This window comes from Callorhinchus milii, unplaced genomic scaffold, assembly GCF_018977255.1.
Source record: "Callorhinchus milii isolate IMCB2004 unplaced genomic scaffold, IMCB_Cmil_1.0 Scaffold3, whole genome shotgun sequence".
Taxonomy (NCBI): domain Eukaryota; kingdom Metazoa; phylum Chordata; class Chondrichthyes; order Chimaeriformes; family Callorhinchidae; genus Callorhinchus; species Callorhinchus milii.
Window position 1 is genome coordinate 16193039 of NW_024704744.1, and position 19723 is coordinate 16212761.

A 19723-nucleotide genomic window follows, 5' to 3' on the forward strand; every position below is an offset into this window, starting at 1 on the left:
CACACACCAGAAAACAATCAATTAAACATTTTGCAGGAAATATCAAAGATATAATCCCCACGTTTACAGAACAAAACGATCTGATGTGTTTTCTTTGTTTAAACAAATGCAAAGGTATAATTCGGGTTATTATTATTATTAAAACGAGCTGCAATTTAATATTGTTTTACGAACACATTGCATTGCACGTTGCGCTAGAAAAGCCACGATTTTTTTATTTATATATATATCTACACCCAAAAATAAGGGTGAGATAAAAGTGAAAGGTGTTCAGGGGGAGGAGCTGGTGGAGGAGAGGGTGAAGGTGGTGGAGGAGGTGGAGGAGAGGGCTGGTGGTGGTGGAGGAGGAGAGGGTGAAGGTAGTGAAGGAGGTGGAGGAGAGGGTGATGGTGGGGAAGCAGGTGGAGGAGAGGGTGGAGGTGGTGGAGGAGGAGGAGAGGGTGAAGGAGGTGGAGAGGATGGAGGTGGTGGTGAAGGAGAGGGTGAAGGTGGTGAAGGAGAGGGTGAAGGTGGTGAAGGAGGTGGAGGAGAGGGTGGAGGTAGTGGATGAAGCGAGGGTGAAGGTGGTGAAGGAGCGGGTGAAGGTGGTGAAGGAGGTGGAGGAGAGGGTGGAGGTAGTGGAGGAAGAGAGGGTGAAGGTGGTGAAGGAGAGGGTGAAGGTGGTGAAGGAGGTGGAGGAGAGGGTGGAGGTGGTGAAGGAGGTGGAGGAGAGGGTGGAGGTAGTGGAGGAAGAGAGGGTGAAGGTGGTGAAGGAGAGGGTGAAGGTGGTGAAGGAGGTGGAGGAGAGGGTGGAGGTGGTGGAGGAGAGGGTGAAGGAGGTGGTGAAGGTGGTGAAGGAGGTGGAGGAGAGGGTGGAGGTGATGGAGGAGGAGAGGGTGAAGGAGGTGGAGGAGAGGGTGAAGGAGGTGAAGGAGAGGGTGGAGGTGGTGGAGGAGGAGAGGGAGGAGGTGGAGGAGATGGAGAGTGGTGGAGGTGGTGGAGGAGGAGAGGGTGGTGGAGGAGAGGGGGGAGGTGGTGGAGGAGATGGAGGGTGAAGGAGGTGGAGGAGGAGAGGAGGTGGTGGAGGAGAGGGGGGAGGTGCTGAAGGAGGAGAGGGTGGTGGTGGTGAGTGGGGAGGTGGGGAGGGGGTGGTGGGGAGGGGGTGTGGAGAGTGGGGGGGTGGGGAGGGGGGGTGGGGAGGGGGGGGTGGGGAGGGGTGGAGAGTGGGGTGGTGGGGAGGGGGTGGTGGAGAGGGGGGGTGGGGTGGTGGTGGTGGGGAGGGGGAGGTGGGGAGGGGGGAGTTAGGGAGGGGTGGTGGAGAGGGGAGGGGGTGGAGGGGGGCGGTGGAGAGTGGGGGGCGGTGGAGAGTGGGGGGCGGTGGAGAGTGGGGGGCGGTGGAGAGTGGGGAGGTGGGGAGGGGTGGTGGAGAGTGGGGGGGGAGGTGGGGAGGGGAGGGGGTGGAGGGGGTGGTGGTGGGGAGGAGGGGGTGGGGAGGGAGGGGGTGGAGGGGAGGTGTCACCACCCCCTTATTATAATAATGTCCTTTCCCATTCGTTCTCTCTAAAGAGAGGGAGAACGAATGGGAAAGGGCTGCAGCACGTCTGTCAGGGTGGGAGCCGCTTGGCTGTGCCGTGAGGAAGAGTTGAAAATCGCTGCTGTGAGCTGTGTGTGTGATGAGTGAGTGAGTGAGAGAGAGAGAGAGAGTGAAGCCAAGCCAAGCCAAGCCAAGCCATGCTTTCCTCAGCTCCTGGTCAGTACAGCAGCAACTAACCCGGGCCACAGCACAGCACAACAAGAGCACAGCAGAGAGACTTGTGCCACCACTACACACCCAAACACGTCTTTTCTTTTAAAGGTAAGATCTCTCTCTCTCTCTCCCCCACTTTACTTAAAAGTTTGGATGATGTGCAATCCCTCCCAACTTCTCCCCCCACCCCCCCCCCCCCCCCACCCCTTGATAGACCAACAAAAAGTTTTAAAAGCCACACACACACACACACATACAGATCGAACCGGTTTCCCAGGCAGAGGGTTTGCAAATGTGGTGGTTAAAACTTTCTCAGAGTTTCTGTGCAAACGTTATTACTGCTCAAAACCCGAATCCAGGGCCGTATTGCAACCCTTTTCACTGCAGTGTTTGGAAGTGATGCTTTTTTGACGATGCTCCAAACCCATAGATATATCCCCTTTAAATGAGCTCAAGTTACTCGGATGGAGGAAATATTTTGAACACAGTTTAAGTCATTGGCATTTTGCAGTGGGGGGGGGGTATATGCAGTCATTTCACTTTGCCTGTACACCCTCCTACTAAATGCCAATGATTTTGTAAAAAAAAAGAGTGTAAATCATCCGATTTCTATACTCTGGATGGAAACGTGTCAATTGATTTGCAACTTTGTAACACAGAAGCTTTTAATGTTTTAGGAAGTCGGTTGTCCAAACAACTGGAACTTTCCTTTATGCAAATCCAGTTAAGAGCTTTCAGAGTGTGTGTGTGTGTGTGTGTGTTATTGGATACACTGATTTTAGTAACAGTATTCTCGCATTACTGTTGTGATTTTGCAAACTAAATATTTGGACAGAATAAGAAACAAAGTGTTCCTGACTGACACAACAACACTGAGCATAATGTTTCCCCTTAATGGAATGCTTTGCAAATGGGTATATGTTTTGTATAAGACTGGGGGTGGGGGGGTTGGTGGGGGGAAACGTTGGCCCATGTCATTGTTTATAAGGACTCTCTCTGCTCTTGGCAAATTGAAGGGGATCTGGAGCACCCAGACCCGTTGGCAAGAGGCAGTGTTTACCATTAGAACAACACGTCTGGTCTGAAGCTTGGATCCCACTGGGAGCAAATCTCAGAGCATCCTCTCTGCCACATCTTTTCCATTTCGTGTGTTGACAAACTGTTCCCAGCAATGTGCTTCAATGTTGTCCTGAGTTTATTTTTTTTTATATATATATCTCTCTATATTGCTATTTTCCTAACAATATTGTGTGGTGCGCCGGTCTTCTTGTTAACACAATGGGGTCTTGGAAGGGGATATGTTTATCGATATGGACGAGTTGGGGGGATTGTTTTATTGCACAACTATCTGCGGGTGGGATGGCAGGGGCTCACTCGTGCTGATCTGAGGGCTCCTCACTAACTAGTGCTATCAGGTCGACTCAGACTCACACTGTATAAAATGCAAGTACATCCTTAAATAACATTAAACATCCCTGTTGGGAAAGCGTGAGAGTGTTCCTACCAATATTAAGGCGGTAATAATCACATTTAATTTACTTGTTCTGATTTCTCACACTTACCTTTGAAGGGACATCCTAGTATAGATGGAGAGAAGTTATGGTATCATCCTAAAACAGCCTCACGTGTTGCTAATACTATACTGTACACAATGTGTCAAACAGGAACTGGGTCAGACAGTTGTCCTACATCTTCCCCCACACCACTCCCATAACAGGTGTCTAGAAATATTTAAGGATTTTTTTAGTCAGATTAATTTATGTCCACATTATTTTCAACATATGGTAATGTGAAGCAAAAATGAATGAGGTACCTTGTGAATGTCACAGTGATATGATATCTCAGGAGTCATTTGGTTCAGTACATAGCAAAGCACCATAGCAACAGTAACTGTCTCATTGACATGCAATACTGAGTAGTGTCCTGTAGCGATAACAACAACTAACCCAGAAGTACAATTTTATTCTGAAACAAACAAACTGTTAGACTTGATAGATAGCTAATGCTGCAGCACAGTGCTGAGGGTGTGCTGCATTGTTGAAGGGGCTGTCCTTCGGATGAGATGTCATACCTCGGTCCTATCTGCCTATTCAGGTGATGTAAAGATCCCATGGCACTATTTAAAAAAATAAATGAGTTGCTCCTGGTGTCACGGCCAACAATCCCCCAAATAAAATTGATCATTCACTTCATGGTTGTTTGTGGGATAATGCTGTGTGCAAATTGGCTGCTGCATTCATCCAGAAAACTCACAGTTTCTATGTTACTACACTTTACAGTATATCCCACAGAGTGCTCTGAGATATCCTCCTGATATGAAAGACCCAATACCAAATGTTTATTATAACTTATTATCAGCTGTATATAGCAGACAGGAACTGGGGTACATTTCAGATGGGGACTGGTATACCTGTCTGATATCCTCTAGGAAAATGTTAGCATAGAATATCTAATTCATAAAACAGAATGTTGAATTGATTTTTATCAAGTTTGTGAAATATAAGCTTTTTCTGTCCAAATATTATTTTTTAAATATTACTGGTACTAACATTCCTGTGACCAATTAGTGGCAATGTAGACACATGTAAATGTAAACTTGGGAGATCAGGCCAATGGGTGAATTGTCCATATATAGCTCTGCTCTCAGTATTCCAACATGCGTAAAACAGGACTAAAAATCTTTAGCAAAACAGGAGGTAAAAGGGCAATTTAGCTTGTTAAAGCCTTGTCAAACATCAAAAGGGAAATAGATAGATAGACAAATGGATGGACTTTCAGTTAGCCAGACAACAGAATGACAGTCAGACAGACAGACACATATAAGAGGTGTTATAATCTAATAAAATGGCAGAGTAAACTTGACAGACCAAATGGCCTGCTGGTGTTTGAACTTTCTTTTTATATAATTCTTGCAGCATCCTCCAGATGACAAAGCGAGTGAGAATTTAACACCAGGTTTGGACTAGTGTGAGTGAACTTAATAGACAGGAAGATTTCATTGTATCATCACAGCAATGAGAGAAGTGAAAAATGCAGAGATGTTCTCTGACTGATTCTATGCTTGCAGTGTGTTGGTTGGTATATTGTAAAAGAAGATGAGGTTCCATGGCTCTAGGAATAGGAGTAGGCCATTCAACTCCTCAAACCTGTTCTGCTATTTTATTAGATCATTGCTGATCTGTACCTCATCTCCAATTAGCCACCTTTGCCCCATATCCCTTGATACCCCTTACTTAACAAAACATCTATATCACCTCAGTCTTAAAAAATTGAATGGATCCAGCATCCAACAACAACTTGCACTAATATAGCGCCCTCCACGCAGGGTAGCATCTCAGATCCACAGCCTTTTGGTGGAGAAGAGTTCCAGATTTCTACTACTCAGAACTCCTTAGAATTTCTGAGAACATACTATAATCAGGAGATTTACGGTGAATTCAATTTTACTATTTCTATACTGGTCTCGAAGGATGTCTCAGTAAAATTAATGAACGAAGGAGTTAATTGGAGAACTGTATTGTCACTAACCAATAGCAAGCTAGGTGCCACAAGGATTTATTGCTCTGTTATTCTTGTTTTTTTAAAAAAAAGCATTTAGCAATATCACGTGTATTAGTGTTTAGTAATCACGATACACAAGTATAAGATAGTGACTAGGGGAAGCTAAAATAATTTAGGAGGTACTACAGTAACTCACACGGAGGATAATGAGATTGTGGAACTTGCAGGCCGAAGCAGCGGTTGAAGCTGATAGTGCAGATAATTTCAGAGAAAGCTAGATATACACATGAGGGAGAAGGGAATAGAAGTGTATAATAATAATCCTTGCATTTGGTATAGCGCTTTTCACGTCGGGAGGACGTCCCAAAGCGCTTCACAGAACACACTGTAAAGTGAATTGACTGTATATTTGTGGGCGAACGCGGCAGCCAATTGCGCACAGCAGTGTCCCACAAACCGTCATAGATTGAAAATGACCAATTTTTATTATTGTTTTGGGTTTTTGGAGGGATTATTATTAGGCGTGTGGAGTAAGGAAACTTGCCCAAGGTTTCGCCCTGCCTGGAATTGAACCCAGGTGTCTCACTTGCAAAGCGAGTGCTCTAACCACTGAGCTGCAGGACTCCACAATGCGAGGGAGTAAGGAATGAGTGAAGACTCATGTGGAATATAAACACCAGGACAGACTGGTTGGGCTGAATGACCTGTTTCCGTGCTGTAAATCTATGAAGGTCAGTTTCATTGCTGGTCTGTATCAAATCACCGCATGTCAGGCAGGGCAATTGTGGACAGTCCAATTAGCCTTGCTGTGCCAAGAGTAGGAGGGGGGTGGAAATTAAGCAAGCATCCTTGCTTATGATCTCCATCAAGTGAATCAAGTGCAGGTGATATCGTTGAAAGATTGGCTGGCAGTTACATTCCAGGTTCATATGTGAAGAATGGCATTTGTATAAGAAGGATGGTAAGTTGGTAAAAAGGTTTCTAGTGTCTGCACAAGGTGCTCCAGTCAATTTACTGACTCAGGAGACGATGGGCAAAAAAATGAAAAAGTTGGGTAAAAAAATTCTGAATGCAAAAAATCCACTCAATAACATCATAATTTCTTTAAAGTTTCAGGCTAGGACATTATCACATCTACCTTTTCTAGGTAGGGTTGGAACAGATGAGGCATTGTGTGAGAATAAAATGCTTACACTACCTCTTTCCTCAGATTCTTTTTTTCTTCCTAGCCCTCCCCCCCCCCCTCAAAACACCTCATCCCACGTTACTGAAACCAACCTACTATGATTGTGTTTAGAAATACTGGAAATTCCCCATCAGGTAGAATTCACAATAATATAACGAGAATCAGATTTAACTGACTCCCTGTCTGAATGGAAGATATTTTGTGCATCTCTGCAATAGGACCAGAAGGCTGTGGGTTGAAGCTCCATATCAGGACTTTGAACTCATGAGTCTAGGCTCCATTGGCTTAGCCGCAGAATGGATCAATTTGAAGATCCTCACATTCACCTACAAATCACTTCATGCTGAAGCACCTCCCTACCTCTCCAACCTGCTCGCACCCTCTCTTCTCTACCTGGCCATTTCACTCAGCGGGTTTGGGCCTCTTGTGTGTCTCTCGATCCCTCTGTTTCTCCATCGGCGAGTGTGCTTTCAGCTGCTGCGCTCCAGACCTCTGGAACTGCCCGTCTTCAGATTGTACCTGAAGACTTTCCTCTGAAACCGCCCGACATCAAAATACACCATCCTTAATCGTTCTGAGATACTACCCCTCAAAAAGGGATTATATACTGATAATAAAACACTGGCTTATATCATCACATCACATGGCCTGTATCAACATGCTGTCAATATCCCAGCCGCGGCCTCTCGTGATGAGCGAAAAACGCGCAAAATCATAATAATAATATAATAATAATCCTTGCATTTGATATAGCGCTTTTCACATCTTCTCGACGTCTCAAAGCGCTTCACAGAATATGCTGTAAAGTGAATTGACTGTATATTTGTGGGCGAAACGCGGCAGCCAATTGCGCACAGCAGTGTCCCACAAACAGTTGTGGATTGAAAATGATCAATTTATTATTGTTTTGTTTTTTGGAGGGATTATTATTAGGCCTGTGGAGTAAGGAAACTTGCCCAAGGTTTTGCCCTGCCTGGAATTGAACCCAGGTGTCTCGCTTGCAAGGCAAGTGCTCTAACCACTGAGCTACAGGACTCCACAAAGAGAATAGAGAATTGTGATTGTAAACCAGTATTAATTTCTGAAAGTGAGGTGGTCCTCAAAAGGTTAAACCAACTTGCCCCAAAGAGCTATCAGCAGAAATTACTGTCATTCTCGTGCATCTGGAAAAGTGACAGAAATTCCCTTTATAGTACAGGACTTCTGATTCTATTGCATTGCGTGTGTCATAAACCTTCAGAAGGAAGTGACAGAAAATCTAAATCAGTGACAGACCAAATGTAAAATGTCAAGTGTTAAATATTCATTGGATGCCCTACCTATTTAGCTGGTACTTGACAACCGGACAAAGCATTAAAACTGGGCAGGGTGTATTGGTGTAGGTCCTCCTGACCATAGTGCCCCTAGTGGCCTCGGTGGACCCATGCCTATATTGTCACCTTGAATATGATCACTGAGCTCTTTTACCTTGGAGTGACGATGCATCAGGAGCTTATTATAATTGTGAGTTGATACTTCAGCACAGTGCTGGGGATGTGCTGTATTGTTGGAGGTGTTGTCTTTCGGATGAGATGTTTCCCAAATCTTCTCTGCCTAATCAGTGTGGTTGTTAAAGATCCCATGGCACTATTCAAAAAGAGAAAGGAGTTTCTCCGAGTATCCTGGTCAACAATCCCCCAGATAAAATTGGTTACTCACTTTATAGTTGTGTGCAAACTGATTGCTGTGTTTGCCTACAAAATCCAGTTATTATACTTCAGAGTTTATCCTGTGAAGCACTTTGAGACATCCTCCCGATGTGACAAATAACAAATGTAAGGATTGAGGATTGTTATTATTGATAAGTTATAGATCAGTTAGGCAGTCATACAGAACAACAACCGGCTTGGAATCAAGGGTAGTGCTATACATGAAGGTGGTCACCTCAGTCTTGCAAATTATGTTGTCAAGGGACATTGTAATACAAAACGTCAACAGGGAATACTAGTCTGAAGCTTTATAACCCATGTATCCATCTGCACAACACTCTTCTATTATTTTCTACACTCTTGTAATCTGATACTCAGTCCCATATATACAGATGTTTAAATTCAGGGTGAGCCATCAATTACAAGAATTAAAGACAAGTTACTTGTTGGACTACAATTAAAATTTGTGAAATCTATAATTTGCTTGCCATTAATCCATCTACATTGTTACCTTACAGATTAACCAATTCTCTCTTCTTGTGGAATCCTGTAGTTACTCATTAGAGCACTTGCCTTGCCAAGCAAGAGGACCTGGGTTCGATTCCCGGACAGGACGAATCATAGAATTATATAGTACAGAAGGAGGCCATTTGGCCCATTGGGTCTGTGCCGGCTCTTTGAAAAGAGCTATCCAATTCAATCCCACTCCCCCACTCTCTACCCATAGCCCTGCAAACTTGTCCTCCCCAAATAATTATCCACTTCTCTTAAAATTTGTTATCGAATCGGCTTTCTCCACCCTTTCAGGCAAAGCATTCCAGAATCGTTAGGCATGTTTCCTTACTTCACGTGTTTACTAACAATAAGTAGGAACCCGGATGTTAATCAATTGTGCATAGCTTTTCCAGGATAATACTCGTTTCAAAAAAAGAAAAATGAAAAAAAGTATGATAACTCAATCTATAACTATTTGTAGAACACTGCTGTGCACAATTGGCAGCTGCATTTTCCCCATAAAATATTGTCAATTCACTTCACAGTATATTCTATGAAGGACTGTGAGACGTCTAGAAGATGTGATAAGGCGCTATATGAAATGCAAGGATTATTATTATTACTCAACAACCACTGGTGTTAATTTTGTGCTACAATTATTATATTGTCTCAGACTATGCACTGCTACCAAGTACATTCATTGTTTTTACTACTGAGGTTCATTGAGATTCTTGGTTTTCATATGCATTAGATAAACAGATAAACCACTGAGCAGCTGAAACCATAGTTAAGCTTCTCAATGCGATTCATTATATGCCAATTTGAAATTGGCCCACTTGTGGATAGGTAGATTTTTTTTAATGAAGTATCTCTTCTGTTTCCTTGGAGGCTGTCACTGAAGATTCATCAAATGGAAAGTCCTAATATTTTGCTATAGACTTCTCATCCCACATGATGAAAAAAGTTCATATCAAAGTAATGCCTTTGGTTCTTGAACATACAGTTGTAGGTTTTCATTTTGGTCAACCCAGTGTCCGATATATATGGAATCCCACTGTGCTTAAGAGTATCTAATCTAAGCTATTGATTTTTTTTGATCAGCTGGGCGTCTGACACATGTGGAAGCCCATCACCATGCTTAAGCCAAACCAAACTAAGATTTCCATGCATCCCACCTACACATGGAAATTCCGGAGATAGATTGTTGGAATGGAATGCGCACTCTCTCCCTGGAGGGAGGCATCCTGCTTACCTAATTCTGAAAAGTATTAGGCGCAGGTTGGCAAGAGCTCAGAGTGTGTGTTGGGATATTGCTGGAGTCTAACCAACTAAAACCACATAGCTTGTGATTGATATTGCTGTCTAGCGAGCTTTCCTGCTGTTTGTCCAGCTCAGACCACCTTACCTGTTAAGGCTTTGGCTTCAGGGTTAACAGGAGCTGAGAGGGATGAATCGCTGAATAGTCTGCCTTTCCATCTGTCATCAGCAGTACCCTGGAATACTGCGGACCTGCCTAGCTCAGGAATCGGACTACCAAGACTGCCACAGAGAGCTGGCTCGATTCCGACATTCCATTGCTAAGCATGTTACCTTGGAGCCAGTTCAGCTGAGAGTTGCACGTATGAATGAAATTGCACGTACAAATGGAAATTCAAATTTAATTTCCTCTTCAGGGAGCTATTTTTGTTCTTTCGATAGAAGTCCAAAATGTGCTCGAACTTCCAGTTGTCTGGTATGGAGTGTGCACTGTCTCCCATATCGCGGAAGAAATCCACTAGATATTTTAAGCATAATCTTCCCACTGAATAAATAATAATACTTGCATTTGATATAGCTATTTTCATGTCTTCTAGACATTTCAAAGCGGTTCACAGAATATACTGTAAAGTAAATTGATTATTTTTGTGGGTGAAAACCTGGCTCCTATTAACCCTGCAATCCGAAACCCTCACAGTTGAGGTAAGATGGACCCAGCTGGACGAACAACAGGAGGTGCTCGGATTCACAATGACGAACTACGTGGTTTCAACTGGTTAATCTCTTGCCCAGAATGTACACTCCAGGGTCCCCAACTCTCGGCTCTTCTCAGGATGTGCCTAAACTCTCCGTGCAGCTTGTCATTCTGGATGAACTTGATGGGCTTTTTTTCGCTCCTTCCTATCTATATAACTATATATATAATATCTATATATCATAGAATCATATTATATAATTATACAGCACAGAAGGAGGCCATTCGGCCCATCGTGTCTGTGTCGGCTTTTTGAAAAGAGCTACTCAATCCTGATCCCACTCCCCTGCTCTCTCCCCATACCCTTGCAAACTTGTCCTCCCCAAATAATTATCTAAGTCTAAATAATATATATCTGATATCTAGTCCTGAAATTTGACAAATGAAATAAAAGTAAATTAAAGTTGTTAAAATGCTAAAGCTTGTCTTTTGGATTATGGCCTCATAACATGTCCTATTTATGATTCTGATTTGAATATTCATATTTAAGGCCTGTTTCGATGGTTGATTGTTTTGAAGTAGGTGTACATGTCGACCTTAAAATTGATGTGAGTTTAAAAACCCTGCTGCTTAATCTGCAAATCTGCTGTTTCTCTCAGCTTGCCTTGGTTCACACTTTTCTGCTTCTAAAATATCTTGTGGTTGAGTATATAAACCAACCTAAATCTTGTGCTTTTGCTGCGACAAGTGGATGTCCTTGGCCTTTATATTTGAACGTATTGAAATGCTACAAAAATCTGTTTCAGCAACAACAGATCTTATGTTTATTTGCTGTTGGGGTACTGCTGGGATCTAACCAACAACAACAACTTGCATTGAGATAGCTCGCCTCACGCAGGACAGTGTCCCAGAGAGCTTGGGACTAGCTAATAGGACATAGCTTGCCATTGATGTTGCTGTCTGGCAAACTTTCCCGCTGCTTGTCCAGCTAGCACCACTCTAACCATGAGGGCTTTGGTTTCTCTTTGACCGAGCCTTCAGCTCCCCTCTCGACTCTCTTCCCCCTTCTCGCTCCCTCCCATCCCTCCCCTCACCCTGACCATTTCCCCCCTCCTCGCTCCCTCCCCTCCCCTGACCATTTCCCCCCTGCTCGGGTCATGACCCAACTGTGCAGCGCCTTGGGACGTCCTCCTGACGTGAAAGGCGCTTTATAAATGGAATCTTGTTGTTGTTGTTGTTGTTGTTGCAAGGTTAACAGGAGCTGAGTGGGATGACTCCCTGTCCCCAGTGACAAGTCTACCTTTTCAGGTGCGGCTGATGAGCCAGGCTGGCTATGCTGTCATCAGCAGTGCCCTAGAATACTGCGGACCCACCTGGATCAGGAACTGGACTACCAAGACCATTACAAAGGGCTGGCTTGATTCTGACATTTCATTGCCAAGCATGTCACCAGTTCATCTCCAAGGAGACCCCGCTTACCTTGCTGCCACGGAGGATATTCAGTAGTTGGTCATTCAACATCCGACAAGTGCGGGTTTGTTTTGAAATACTTGCCAAACCCTAAATTCTGAATGATGGTAGTGCCAGACCCTGACTGAAATTACTAAGGTCACTAATTGCAAAGTGCTGGAGATCTCTTTATCGTTAGTACAATGGGAAAATGCTACCACTTTATGAATCTCAGTGAAAACACTCACAGTATTTCAAAGACAAAGTGAAAAACAATTGAGTGGTGAAAAGTAACTGGTGAAAAATACATTGAAAGAGCGAGAGAATCTTCAATTCCAGACATGGGGATTCCCATGTGCTAGTGTCAGATTGGAATTATTTTCTGGTTTTAATACTCTTAAACATAGTGATGGGTTTCTGCATGTGTTAGATGCCTAATGACCAAAAAAATACAATTGTGCAGCACAATTGTTTTCTTCGTGTTTATCCATGAAGGCATTCGATAAGGTGCCGCATAAAAGGTTAGTCCAAAAGATATCTAAATTCACGGATGACACAAAACTAGGAGGAAGTGTCAACGCAGAGGATGGCATTAAAAAAATGCAGCGAGACATAGATAGGTCAAGTGATTGGCCAGGTAGGTGGCAGATGAAGTATAATGTAGGGAAGTGCAAAGTCATCCACCTCGGTAGCAAAAACAGTAGAGCGGGTTATTTTTTAGAAGGGGAGAGATTGGAATGTGTTAGCGTCCAGAGGGACTTGGGTGTCCTTGTACACCAATCACAGAAAGTTAGTCTGCAGGTGCAGCAGCAATTAGGAAGGCAAACGGTATGTTAGCATTCATTATGAAAGGGTTAGAGTATAAGAGTAGGGAAGTTTTGCTGCAACTGTATAGGGCCCTGGTGAGTCCACACCTGGAATACTGTGCAGTTTTGGTCCCCTTATTTAAGGAAGGATGTACTTGCCTTGGAGGGGGTGCAGTGTAGATTTACGAGGTTAGTACCAGGGATGAAGAGGATGAGTTACGAGGATAGGCTAACCAATTTGGGCCTCTATTCTCGAGAATATAGAAGAATTATAGGGGATCTTATCGAAACCTATAAGATCATCAAAGGGCATGATAGAGTAGATAGTGGGAGATTGTTTCCCCTGATTGGAGAAACTAAAACCCGGGGTTACAACCTTGAAATCAGAGGCCAGCCCTTTTGCACTGAGTTGAGGAAGAACTTCTTCACTCAAAGGGTGGTGAATGTATGGAACTCGCTACCCCAAAGGGCTGTTGACGCTCAGTCCTTGAACATATTCAAGACTGAGATAGATAATTTCTTATTTGCAAAAGGGATTAAGGGATATGGGGATAAGGCAGGGTCAGGTTATTAGCTGGAGTTAGATTAGAAGATCAGCCATGATTGAATGGCAGGGCAGGCTTGAAGGGCCAAATGGCCTACTCCTGCTCCTACATATTATGTTATGACTATTGAAATAGTTGGCCGTAAATAAAACTATTATTTTTCTGGACTATCAGCTTGTCTGTGGCATTAAAAAAAGTCTTTAGAAAGTTTTGGTGGCATGCAGGAAATAAACACACTTGCGTAAAACACAGGGTTATTGTTCACCAGAATCACGATCTGCATGTGTAAAAAGAATGCAGAAGCAAAACAGAGGTCCACATTGATGGCATTGAGACATCAGCTGTAAACAGCCACGAAAACCAATATATAGAATCAGTTTTATCATAATAAATAATCCTTGGATTTGGTATAAGCCTTATCGCATTGTTGAGACATCTCAAAGCACTTCACAGGATATCATAGAATCATAGAATGTTACGGCACAGAAGGAGGCCATTCGGCCCATCGAGTCTGTGCTGGCTCTTTGACAGAGCAACTGACTTTTATTAACCCCACTCACCAGCTTTCTCCCCATAATCCTGCAAACCTGTCTTCTCCAGATACCTTTCCAGTTCTCTCTTAAAAGCTGTTATCGAATCGGACTTCACTGCCCTTTTGGGCAGATCATTCCAAATTCTAACAACTCGCTGAGTGAAAACATTTCTTCTAACCTCCCCTCTGCTTCTTTTGGTAGATATCTTAAGACTGTGACCACGAGTCACAGACACACCTACCAGCGGAAACAGCTTTTCCCTATCTAGCCTGTCGAAACCTTTCATGATCTTGAAGACCTCTATCAGGTCCCCGCGTAACCTTCTCTGCTCTAATGGGAAAAGTCCTAACTTTTCCAGCCTGTCCTCATAGCTAAGCTTCCCCATTCCTGGTATCATTCTCGTGAATCTCCTCTGCACCCTTTCCAGTGCCTTAATATCCTTCCTGAGGTAAGGTGCCCAGAACTGGACGCAGTACTCCAGCTGAGGCCTAACCAGTGTTTTGTACAGATTAAGCATAACTTCCCTACTCTTATACTCTATGCCCTACTAATGAAGCTCAGTACACCAAATGCCCTTTTTACTGCCCTATCTACCTGCTCTGCCACCTTCAATGAATCGCTTACTTGAATGCCCAGATCTCTCTGTACGTTCACCTCCCTTAAGATTGAACTACCAAGCCTATATTGCCTCCTATCATTTTTCCTACCTAAGTGTATCACCTCGCACTTATCTACATTGAAATCCATCTGCCACATGTCAGCCCATTCCACCATTCTGTGTATGTCTGCCTGCAGTCCATCACAATTTTCTTCACTAGTTACTACCCTACCTAACTTGGTATCATCTGCAAACTTGGAAATAGTGCTGCCTATGCCCAAGTCCAGATCATTAATATATATTAGAAAGAGCAGTAAAGTGTAAAGTGGATTGACCGTGTGTTTTGTGCGCGATGCAGCAGCCAGTTTTGCACACAGGAATGCCCCACAAACAGCCATGGAGTGAGTGACCAATTTTAATTGGGGGATTGTTGCCCAGAACAGCGGGAGGAACACCCTTCTCTTTTCGAATAGTACCATGGGATCCTTAACATCCACCTGAGCAAGCAGACAGGACCTCGGTTTAACGTCTCATACGAAGGACGGCACGTTTGACAATGCAACGCACGGCACTGGAATGTCAGCTAGACTACGTGAGGCTTGAACCCACAACCTTTTGACTTAGATGCGAGAGTACTACCACTGTGCCAGGCTGACATTTCCATAAAAGACAAAGCACAAGTCCATGTTGCCGAGACTAGAGAAAGATAGTTTGAAGGTAGAATGAAATGAATGGAATGAAAAATTGATAGATATCCTGGAGCTCTGCTTGAGAGATTTAGGGAATGAATATAGGAAGCATTTCAATCGGAGCTCTAATGAATGGAATCAGAACATTTCAAGAGTTATAGTCTGTACCCTGGCTGTGGTCTGCAGGATGGTGGCAAAGAGAGGTTGAATGAAGAATACCCTTCAACCAATTTCCGGAATACTCCCTTTCTCATTACAGTATCAAGCTATTTTTAAAATAGAGTCCTAATTTTGACCACCCTTTCTGGGAACCCATTCCAGTTGTTAATTACTCTGTATAACAGAATGGCAGAGTCAACCCTCTGTGATGATCTTGCCTGTTCAGTTCCTGAGCTAAATGGGTTTGCAGTTCTCTCCAAACTGCTGATGAAAGCCCAGCCAGCCTGGCTCTTCTGCAAGATTTGCAGACCAGACCAGTCACTGGAATCAGGATTATTCCAAAGCCCTAACGGGTAGGGTGCCCCTGGCTGGGCAAGCAGTGGGAAGCTTGCCAGACAGTTTCACAGTTGACAAGCTATGTGGTTTTAGCTGATTAAACTCCAGCAATACCCCAGCACACACCCTGGAGACCCCAAGTAGTGGCTCATGCCAACCTGTGTCTGATACCGTACAAATTAGGTAAGCAGAGTCCATTCTTTTGGAGAAAGAATGCTCATTCTATTCCAGACCCAGGAAACTTTCCAAGTGTAGGTGGACTACTCAGTCTAATTTGGAAACTCTTAACCATGGTGATGTTTTTCCACATCTTGACCAAAAAACATGTTGACTACCAACTGTCCCAAAAACTTATGGATCAAAATTGTAAGAAAGTACGACAAAAACAATGTTTAGAAATAGACTGAAGAAATCGTATTTTCATGTTGACCTGATATCATATGCAGTACTATTTGTGCATGACCGAACTGACAAAGCAGGATAAAATGTTTCACCTGGTGATTTGTTTCCTGCAGTGGAGGTAATGATGTACAAAAGATACAGCCAGAAATACAAATAGAGCTTGGAAAAAAATGTTAGCCCAATTTTGCTGTCAACAAAAGTACTAATTTTGTAAAGTATGTGGTTTAAAACCATAATTGTAGTTATATTCCATAATTAACACAATAGAGAATAATTTGTGATAGTATATTATATCGCAGTTGATTGGTGTATAAAGTTGCACAAAAATATGGATGGCTTCCAATCCACCACAGGCACATGACAACTTTTACATTGCTTTGGAATTAAAGACTAAATGCAAAAACAAACTGAGATTCAATGTGGAAAGCTGGTAGTAACTTTTACGAGAATATAACCTTGTGCACAAGCCAAGTGTTTAAATCCCAAGATTGATTGATGTTTCATGCTCCGCAAGCTGCCTATTCGTTCCTTTCTCTGTCTCCCTCCCTCTCTATGTCCCTTTCTTGCTCTCTGTCTCCTTCTTTTGCTCTCTCTCTGCCTTTCTCTCCCTTGCTATTTTTATCCCTCTTTCCTTCTTTCTCAATCTGTCCACTGTCTGTGGTTTACCAATCATTCTAATGCCATCACCATCTTGATGCATATTATTAACCGTACGCTTCTAAAGTCCTGCCCCAAAACACCACTTTCTAATTCAAGGTAAACAACTTAATGCAAGATATAAGTTTTTTTTGAAAGAAACAGTAATATTACATACGTCAAACATTTTTTTTTCCATTCTAGGTTTACTTGATGTTCAATCTTACTTTGAAAGGAGTTTTTTTTAATGAACTGCAGAAAGCCCTTAATTCCAAATTAAGACTAAATTAAATAATTTTCTAAAATGTCTTAAATTGTAGAACAATTGCCATAAACCTAAGCCCATGATGGATTTCAGCCATCTGAGTGCTTACTCACAACCTACAATCATAGTCAGTTGGGAGGGGGAGGGGAAGGGAGCCTTTCCATTAATATCTTTGTTCTCCTTATGATAAACAATGTTATTTAAACCTCAGCAAAACTACTGATACATCCCGAATTACTGACTGGAAAATTCCTGGTTGTGTAAACTGTGGCAGCAGTTCTTATTGGCCTCATTTGAAAAAGCTCTGTTTTTTACAAGCTTTTGCATCTCGTTCTAAAAAAACACATCTGTGAAAATGCTGACACTCTTGGCAGTTACGACAGACAAGAGAGGGAGATGGAGAGGGTGTGCGAGAGAAAGAGACGGTGTGCGAGAAACAGAGTGTGTGCGCGGTGGGGGGGGTTTGTAGGAGGGGTGGGGGGGGTTTAGGGGAGGGTGTTGGGTGGGAGAGGGGGGTTGTGGGAGGGTGTGTGGTGGGAGTGGGAGGTTGTGGGAGGGGGGAGAGAAAGTGGTGGGGAGAGAGAGTGAGGGGGGAGAGAGAGTGGGGGAGAGAGAGTGGGGGAGAGAGAGAGTGGGGAGAAGAGAGAGTGGGGGGGGAGAGAGAGTGATGGGGGAGAGAGAGTGATGGGGGGGCGGAGAGAGAGTGAGTGAGGGGGGAGTGAGTGAGGGGGTGGAGAGAGATTGGGGGGGGAGAGAGAAGGGGTGCGGAGAGTGAGTGAGTGAGGGGAGAGTGAGTGAGGGGAGAGAGTGAGTGAGGGAAGAGAGTGAGTGAGGGGAGAGAGAGTGAGTGAGGGGAGAGAGAGTGAGTGAGGGGAGAGAGAGTGAGTGAGGGGAGAGAGAGTGAGGGAGGGGAGAGAGAGTGAGGGAGGGGAGAGAGAGTGAGGGAGGGGAGAGAGAGTGAGGAGGGGAAGGGGAGAGAGAGGGAGGAAAGTGAGGGGGGAAGGGGAGAGGGAGGGAGGGGGGTAGAGAGAGGGAGGATGGAAATTAAGGGAGGGACGGAAAGAGAGGGGGGGAAGAGAGAGAGGGCAGGGGGGCAGAGAGAGGGAGATATCAGGACCTGGATGAGTGCAAACTTCCTGCAGCTAAATGTCGACAAAATGGAGGCCATATTCCCTGCATTCTGTCAATGTCTTCTCCTTCTCTCCTATGACTCTGACCTCCTCAACCTAGGCGTCAGTTTCGACCCACAGCTATCCTTGCTCCTCCACATCTGATACCTAACCAGGACTGCTTTCCTCCACCTCCACCACATTACCTGCCTCCAAAAATATCTCACCCCAGACGCAGCCGAAACACTCATCCATGCATTCGTCACTTCCTGATTAGACTTTTCAAATGCCCTCTTTGCCGGTCTCCTCAGCTCCACCACGCACAGGATCCAACTGATCCAAAACTCCGCCACCCGCATACTCACCCATACTAAACTCTGCACCCCCATCACACCAGCTCTTGCCAGGATCTACTGCCTCTTCATCACTGAATGGATTGATTTCAAGATCCTCTCACTCATCTTCAAATCCATTCATGCCCTAGCACCTTCCTACCTCTTCGACCTGCTTACTCCCCAACCCACTACCCGCTGCTTCCACTTGACTGGGTCCGGCTTCTTGCATGCCCTCCATTCCACCATTGGTGGCTGCGTTTCAGCCACTACATACCGAAACTGGAACGTTCTTTCTCTATCTCTGCCCCTTGCCCCTTCCTTTCACATCTGCAGGTTGCGCCTGAAGATCTTCCTCTTCAACCGTATTTACAGACAACCTGCCCCACCCCTGGCTTGGCGTAATGCTCCATTGTCAAGCGCTCTGGGATTCTACCCTGTGGAAGGAACACTATATAAATGCAGGTTATTGTTACACCTTTATGTATTAGTCTTTTGAAAGAAGTTCTGTGGTAGTGTTTCTTAATTGCTGCAGAATTTAATTATCAGTCCATTTTTGATCTTAACGCACTTGTACTCTGAACTAGATTTGATAAAAGAAAAAAAACTTCAATGTTCAGTGAGACGGAGTTGTTTATGGTTTGACATTTTGACTTGAAGATTGACATTTCTAAACCTGTGATTTCATGTAGAGTTAAAGTGTATGTTGTTATATTTACTCTAGCAGCACATGCCATTAGTAGCAATTTCAAATATACTTCACAAAGAGGGTTATAATCTGCAAAAGGAATCTTGTCTGCATATCAATATGGATTTTTTTTTAGTCAGCCTGGGTGTCTTGACTTGTTGGAAAACTCATCACCATGCTTGAGCGTTTCCAAATTAGACTGAGAGTTCCTGAGAGTTTGATCAAAAAATGGTTGGACAGAAACACGTTAGACCGTAGGGAGCTGATAGTCGCATGTTCTCTTTGTTGTCAGCATGGATTGCAAATGTGAGTTTCAGATCTCTCCAAGTGCATTTGGACATTCAATGCTACTCTGTGGTGCCTTGTCCTTCCTGGGACTCTTACTTTGTTGTGCTATCCTACTTCATTGCTGATGCAATTTGAATATAAGTAACCATCCTTACTTTCAAAATATGTGAGTGCTTTCACAGTGCTTGTACCAGCTACAATTGCGATGATATTGTTGCAAAATATTGATGAAAGATATTGATGAAAATATTGTGGTCAAACTTATTTTTAGAATAACATTCAAGAGCATAATACAATAGTTTTCTTTTCCAGTCTTTATTCTCACTTCCCAGCTGGTGCAT

General features: G+C 43.8%; 1 protein-coding gene across 5 annotated transcripts in view; it reads left to right on the forward strand.

Annotated features, from left to right (window-relative positions):
- The first annotated feature begins 340 nt into the window (after nucleotides 1–340).
- greb1 (growth regulating estrogen receptor binding 1) overlaps nucleotides 341–19723 on the forward strand; it is a 144700-nt gene continuing 125317 nt past the window's right edge. For 3 of the 5 annotated variants that reach the window (XM_007897069.2, XM_007897070.2, XM_007897072.2), the window contains exon 1: nucleotides 1552–1834. The gene's annotated coding sequence lies outside the window, so the exon portion shown is untranslated. Of the gene's footprint in view, nucleotides 360–1074; nucleotides 1105–1551; nucleotides 1835–19723 lie in introns of those variants that run through there. The other 2 variants (XM_007897075.2, XM_042333510.1) reach the window with 2 other exon arrangements.